Raw genomic sequence first — 8,423 nt, 5'->3', positions numbered from 1 at the left:
TTTTAAAAAGTTGACATGCAAACGCCTTGGAGACAACACCAGCCACCTGGTGAAATCCAAAGAGGAAAGAGGATGATGAAAAAGAAAATGGGTATACTCTTCTCAAAAACAGTGTATAAAGACTAGCATCTGGAGAAAACCAAACCCTACATGAGACAAAACACTCAGATAATAAAGTTAAAAGAAAATAAATATGTGTGTGTGTGTGTGTGTGTGGATTTCTACATCAGCAAGATCCAAGAGAATAAAACAGGTGAAGAATTTGTTGTGATGACATGTGTAAAAGCCTGTAAATCTCAATATCCAGAAAAAAAATATATCAACTAATGGAGTTGGTAGACCCATTCACTAAGGGTAGACAACAATAGGTCTTTGGACCAACAGAGGTCAAAAAGGATACATTTGTGCCAACACTTCACAGCTTAAACCAGACACAGAAGACAACACAGGTCCAAATGAGCTCTGATAGAACAATCACGTTCATGACAGACAAAATACTAGAAAGGAAAGCCCAGTCTGAGTACAGCAGTAAATAAATTTAATGAAAGAGAATGGAGGAAGCACAGCATAAAGAAGAGAAAACTAATGTTTCAAATGGAGAATATGAGAGAGGATGTAAAACCACAACAACAATCCAGTCAAGTATGGGACTCAAATGTGGGTGATAGTGAAAAAGAAAGAATCACAATAAACTAAAGAGAACAGGGGAAGAAAACACCTGGTGGTAATAGGAAAAGTACAGTTGACAAAGTTGCCCTATATGGAAGAGACCAATAACCCTTGGTAACAGCCATATAAAAATGTTGCAAAAGATAGAGATGAAGGATGACAACAATGCATAAGCCGAAAACTATGTGATTGAAGAGTTCAACTTTATAAACAGTCTACCAGACAAATTTCAATCACAGGTGAAAATGAGGTGTGTGAGATTGGAGCAACAGAGAGAGATGGGAATTGGATGTAAGAATAGTGACCCTCAATGCCAACTGATGTAGTAGAGGAACCCAAGGTTAGACAGGCTAAAGAGGTACCACCAACAAGACCTAACAAGGAATGTCTAATATCATGTTGAAGATATGAGGAAGGAGAAAAAGAATAGATATAAAGAAACAGACACAATCAGTCCAGACTGTGAACATCAACCACAAGAGTTGAAGAACAAGGTACAAGGGCCCAGAAGAGTGAAAGTTTAGTGTTGAGAGAAGTGCAAAGGCATTTCTGACAGATGTACCCAACTAAGAACATATCTAAGAAATCAACTAAGAATGACGAGATCATACCACATGTAGAATCCTGTCTAGCTAAAAGAGACAACCTGCCATCAGGTTAAGAAACTCCAGATATATAAGCTATGAGATGCATTGAAAGAGAATGGGCCCAAAATTGTCCAACAAAACATGGATGCAAAGAGTCATGAAATATGTTTTCTATGGTTCATATAAAAAGTGATCGTGGAATTGTCAGAATGGACCTTGACCAACTGATCCATGAAAAGACAGAAGAAATTAGAACATGCCTAAGTTATTCCAAGAAGTTTAAATATGTTAATGTGGAGTGAACACTCCTATGAAGCCCACATGCCTGAAGCCATGTTATAATTCAGAGATGCATGTTAAAAAAAAATGGAGATTTGGGCAGAGGATAGCAAGGGGATGTGATCCATGGTATTGGAGCAATCACACCACCAAGAAAGGTCTTGAGAAGGAGAAAAGGGATGTACACTATCAAGGACAATAGATCTTAACTAAATGACTAAAGGAACTAAAAGACACAAAGGAAAGAGAAGGAAATAAAAATACTTCTAAAATCTTGTTATGGAAGAGATTAGAGAGGTGAGGGCTTTTCTCCACAGATAAAACTGTAATTAGAGTAAACCATGATGGAAGGAAATAGCCAGTCAAAAACACCATCTTCCTGGCCATGTTCAAACTGGGGAGAAAGAATATTGATTAACTGGATGAAAAGAAGAGACTTGGTGTCTATAAAGGAACTCATAACAAGTTGAGAAATGGCTGACACTTCCTTCACAACAGACATGGATTCCATGTTAGAAGTATCATCAATATTATAGGATGAAGAACAAATTACTCTTATTTCAGAAGTGATAATGTTAGGTAACCAAGAATTTATTTCCTTCAGGTAAAAATGAAAGAAACCAGTTAAATTTTACTATTTGTTTTATAAAATCTTGCCAAATCTCACATAATTTACTAATTAATAAGTTTAAAAACACATTTACTCAAAATAATGTTGGAAAAAACAATTATGTCATTTTGAATGCAAGTCTTTAGCAAGAGTTACTATGCACAAGGAATTTTGAGTTACCCTCCTACTGATGGAGGGCTACCATCCATAATGACGTAATTTTGCATTAGCATGGTTAATGTAAAATACATGATTTTAGGTGGGACTTAGCTCAAAACTAATGGCATGCAAGTCTCATGGGTAGATTTGTGAGGGATCAAGATTTTTTCTGTGATATGATGAAGCATTGTCTTGTAAGAATTGTCTAGAGAAACATAAAAACAAAAATGAGAATCCTGTAAAATTCCTAAATGAGGGCACTAAGTTATGAAATCTTTCTTGGTATGGCATCTCTGACCCAAGCATTCCTTAAACAACAAAACTATTTAAAAAATGACACAAAGCTACAGAAAGAATATTTAACAATGTTTCCTATCTAGTCATTCTCAACAGACAAGACTGTCTACATAGTTTCAACCAAAAGTTAAAGAGAACAAAAGAAAGCTCATGGTAACAATATGACTTATAATCCAAGAAAACAAGTCAACTCAGAGAAGGCAAACTGAGTCACCCTTTAAATTCTGTATTTAAAAAAAGGACACAAGCAGGAAAAGGGCATTATCTAAACACAACTTCTACCCAAGATACCCTTTAATATGGAATATAAAACTGTAAAAAATCCTTTGGCCTATGCAGGGAAAGTTCTGCCTGAATGGCAAGATTTAGTTGTAGAAAAACCAAGATAAACCAAAGCTTTGTCCTGACTTGGACAGATGCAGCCACATGACAAGCCTAGAAAGTTCTAAAACTCTGCAAATAAAACACTCTTTCACAGATTTAATATAATGAAAAAAAAAAAGTCAGAAGCAAAACTTCCATGGTCTATCATGATGTAGGTCAAAGGCACCAGACTGAACTTCTGATACATCAACCTCTAGCAAGACCTCACACAACAAACCAGATAACATGAGAATTAACATTTTCATTCTTTGAAAATGTATTTATGATACAATAGAAAAATTATTCCATTCATCAATTGTGTTTTAAAGTAACTGAATCAGAGTATGCAGACTTTGATAAAAGAGAGCTACTTATTTAAAGCTCTGAATACAATTGTAACAACAAACAATGTAATGAACATTTGTGTATACATTTGACTTGTTTTAATAAATTATTTTAAGACAAGTGGACAGTGTTGTTATTCATTTATCATTGAGATTTACTGCTAACAACCCACAGACACCTACTACAAATAATCCAGCCTACAAAATTAGACACTAACAACATAGCTTTAGGCTTCCAATTAGAATGTCAAAAGAAGCCAATGCAGGCAACTATTCCACTATTTATAACTCTTCATCCTTCATCAGAATAATTCAGACTATGCATAAAACATTAAGTACCATAAGCAGCTGCAACTTAATTATATAAGCATAATGTTTTTATGTCACAAAAATAAGGGGTTTGGCCAAACCACCTCAAACCCTCCTTCCATACTTATGTGTATGTAGTATATCTATTTCAGAAAGAATCTATGAGGTGTTACACAAAAGACTCATTAAAAAAAGTTATTTCTGTATGTGTGGGGATAGACTGGCTCCAGTGGCATAAGTATACCTCCCAAAAGGAAGGGGGGAGCCTAAAGAGTCCAAAAATTGTTTACAAGTGGAATAAATTTAGAATAACTAATTACTTTTTATAAGAAGGGATCCATATTTTGTAGTTATTCTATCTTGGGTAATGTAGAAGAGAAATATAAACATAAGTTAATGAAACTGCTAGAAAAATACAGATGTATATTTGTAGGAAAAAGTAATCTGAATGGATGTACAACACAAGATGAAACAAAATATAGTTAAATGACAGTACATCTCTAGCACAGTAAACTTATAGAGTATCAGAGAAACACAGAGTAGAATTAACTCTTTCAACACAGACTGGGTCAATTTCTTCAACCACATGACCTCTTTGTACTCATTCAGTCTTTATAGATTTGATACTAGTAACTTCTAATATAGTGTGTATACCTTCACAAAATTTGTCAGTCTTTCAGTTAAAATTATAATCTTTCACATAAAAAATCCATGGAGTATTTGTTATCAAAAGTCCACGTACAAAGTAGTTTTCATCTTAAAATTTAAAATACTTTCTTCATCTCAAATTTTATTTGTGCAATTTCTAGAACCAACTAAATCATTTCAAATGTTTCTTTTCAGTAAAACTTTACATTTCATAAGTTATTTTCTCTATCCTAACTCTATATAAGGTTGTTTAATTTTATAGAACTTGTAATCACTTAAAAAATGAAAAAATTTAAATTATCCTCTTTTCCCTTCTAGCATAACTTCAAATGTAGCTTTAAACTTGCAACAGTAGACATCTATTTATAGTTAAATTTTACTGTTTTATTACCCTTTGGATCAAGTTAACTAATATTTGTGCTATAATAAATTGTAAATCACTTGGAAAACATGCAGTTCATATTATGTTATCACACTACCTTACCCATGAGCTACTCCCACCTGCTTGCATGCATGCCTCCTGAAATATTTCTATCATATTATTCTTATTTTCACATTTTAATTACTTTTATTGCAAAAAATAAAGGATAAACATGAAAGACAAGAAATAAAGTACTTACACAATAACTTTTTTCTTTACTGTCAACTATTCACCCTAATTTTCTATACTATATTTGACAAAATATTTTATTTTCTTACATTCAACATTTTATTAAACTACTTTTTGTTTATATTATCCCTATTAATATAGCATAAACACTTATCTAATAATTCATATTTTAACAGTATACAAGTTTTAAGTTCTTAATTCTATAAAGAAATATTTTTAAAAATCATGAACTTTTCCAAGTGGTGCATAATAACACATTTTCTCTAAGCATCTTTTCTATTCTGTCCACCACCAATTCAAAATGAACAAAATTAAAGATAACTCACTCCCTATAATATCACCATTGGTCAGACAAATCATAATTTTATAGCCTTCAGTTTTGTTTGGTTACAGAGCTATAAATAGAAAATCACATTCCTCTTGCCACACCTACATGTCACATCTTCCCTTTTAGGCTTTGTTAATAATTCTCTTTTACATTTAATTATATATTACCTATAATCAATAGAAAGTCAAGGTTGTCATCTATCAAATGATATATTGTATAGCATTGTTTTCTGAACAGAAAGCATAAACTTCACTCAGGGTACAATAAAAGTAACTAAAATATAAAAATAAGATCTTTTTAAGTTAGTTAAGATAAGGTAAAATAAGTAATAATAATATAATAAGTGTTTTACGAGGCGCACTTACAAACACAACATAGTAATGTAATTTGATACTGTAAGGTGAGCTGCATGTTCCCCAAATAATTTGGAACTTATTAGTATGGACAGCAGTTAAATACTGGCTCAAATAACAATAAAAAAATAAAATTTAATTAAAAATAGATGTATACTATTATGAACTTAAAACTATTTACCGTAAACTTAAAGTCATTCCATACAGAAAAAAAAAATATTGTTACTTTTTTGTGGTTAAGAAGTCAGTCAAATTGACTGATTCTTTATTGAATTAGAGCAGAGAAAATAACAAATGAAATATAGTTTTTCTGGAAAAAAAATTTGAAATATATTTAGCAGGTTTTAGAGATTACACAAAGGAAATTTGAGATTTTTAAGATGAAGAAAGTATTTTTATCTCAACATGAAAACCACTTTGTACATGTACAATTCAAAACAAATACTAAATATATTCATGGACAAATCATTATTTTAGTTTGATGATGATGAGAAATCCACTTGAAGTGAAAATGTATTCTTAAGATGTCTTTAGAATACTTTATTTTAGTTTATTATAAATAATTCACTGAAAATTACAACTTTTTCTACGTAAAAGACTTGTAATATTAACTAAAAGACTGTCAAATTTTGTGAAGATACGCACACTACATTGGAAGTTAGAAGTATTAAATCTATAAAGCCTTTAAATAAGTACAATGGAAGGAAACTATGTTTCATGAGGAGAAAAATTGATAATTGTAGAAGACATATCATTTCCATAATATTATATGTTGTTAATTCAATTGCAGAGTGAATTATTAGCATTTGAAAAGTTGTTTAACTGTGAAACTAGTGTAAATTAGTCTATCACTCAAATAGCCATCCATAGAAGGTGTAATTATTAAATACATTTCTTTTAAAAATAACTGAATTATATAGGTCAGGATCAGAATAATTACATGGGAACATATAAATCAGTTAAGATAATTTGATGTAAAAAAAAAACTAGTAATAAAATCTTAATATCATAAATCAATACACAAACAATTTAAAACCAATAATGCTTAGAAATTAAGAATACATTAAAACATCATTTGGTTATTCTTACTGTTACAGTATTTATGGCAAGAATCACAACAATATCACAAAAGATTTGGTCAGATTATTAGATTTACATTGATCCTGAATTCACACTTTAAGCCAAATTAATTAGCAAAAGAATTAAAATAATTTAAATACAACTAAAAATTATTTTAAACACTATAACTAATAATAATTAATGAAACAGTAAAAGAAAATGTAATATATCACTTGAAAACAAAAATAGGACTTGTTATTTACAACTATGATGAATATCTATCTAAAAACCAGTGAACACAGCAAAATATAGAAAATTGAGATTACAGACATTGTACCATTTTATTCATGTACTGTAAAACTGAGTTCACATTCAAATTAGTTCCTTATTCATCACATCCCATTTTGTTCATTGTAATACAGTGACAATTCTTAGATGAATTAAGGGCCATGTAAATAATGCCAAGTTGCTTTGTCATGTTTATAAGACACAGCTTACTGTTTGAGATAAACCAGAATTTCAGATCTTAATTTTTTACTGAGGTATTCTTAGATAGATTTCATATCTCTGTGTGTTATATCAACCAGACACTTGTATTGTGATCATTACTGTTTAATTATACATGAAAAGGAAGTACCTGATACGTGAAAGTAACACGTAGTTTTGGATATTGCTAATATTGTAAATATTATCAAGTGGTTAACATGAAATTCAAAGAATTTTATCTTTAAGAGCAACTTGCAAAAAAGATGAAAATACAGCAATGATACAAGATGGCATATTTTAACTCAACAGTATGGAATTCACATCGTTTAATGCTTAGTACACCAAGTTTGATCACTATCCTTTGTCTACTTGACAAATAGTTTTTATTCTTTTCATATTGTTCATTCTATTACAAGAAAAACACCTCAAGTAAATTTCCAGGGAGCCACACAAGTTCTTGAAAATTATGAACTGCAGAAGTGTAAAACTTGTATAAAAAGATTTAAAAATACAAACATCTAAGCCTCAAACCAAAATTCTTTACATAAATATACACAATATACACATAAATATATATTTTATGAATTTTTTAATTGTTCATTTTTACCTCTTTTATAGTTTTATTTAGACACCTTAAGAATGAAGTTTTTCACATTTAATGCTGTAATATGTATATTAATATACATACATATTCTCTGAATGCTAAATTCTCTCATAGAAGTAATAACAGCTATAAAATACAGGCTAATGTTCCATTTGCAACAGACAACAAAATATTAATACATCAGATGCAAATCTTAAATTTCTTATTTTTAAAGTATATTTTTACTTAGTGTTATAAAAGTAACTACAACATAAAAATTAAAAACACATTACATTAGATAAAGTTAGATTAGCTACAATAATGAAAAATAATTACATATGACCTATATGAAAAGGGTTAAATCTTATAAGCACAGTGACTCAGAAAAGTGGGAATGATAATGTAAAGTAAGCTGAATAATCATCTCTGAAGTTTTTCAATGCTGATTGGAAAAACACCAATTTCATTTTTTTGTATCAGGGTGATTTATTAATGTTTACTGGTGAAAACCAAAAATCAGAAACTATATATGTTATGTACATTAATTACACCTATTAATAACATAAAAAAAAAGAAAACTACATAACATCAGAAATGGCATGGACATCCATACTGAAACAATACTGAATTTTTTTCTATGCAGGTTATCAAAAACTAGAAATGAATAGCTACCTGGTATATTCACTCAATCTCCAGTGTATGTGCCACTTTCCAGCTATCCAGGCTATACCAAAGTCGA

This window comes from Tachypleus tridentatus, chromosome 1 (genome assembly GCF_004210375.1).
Source record: "Tachypleus tridentatus isolate NWPU-2018 chromosome 1, ASM421037v1, whole genome shotgun sequence".
Lineage (NCBI taxonomy): Eukaryota > Metazoa > Arthropoda > Merostomata > Xiphosura > Limulidae > Tachypleus > Tachypleus tridentatus.
Note: the sequence above shows the minus strand (reverse complement) of the source record.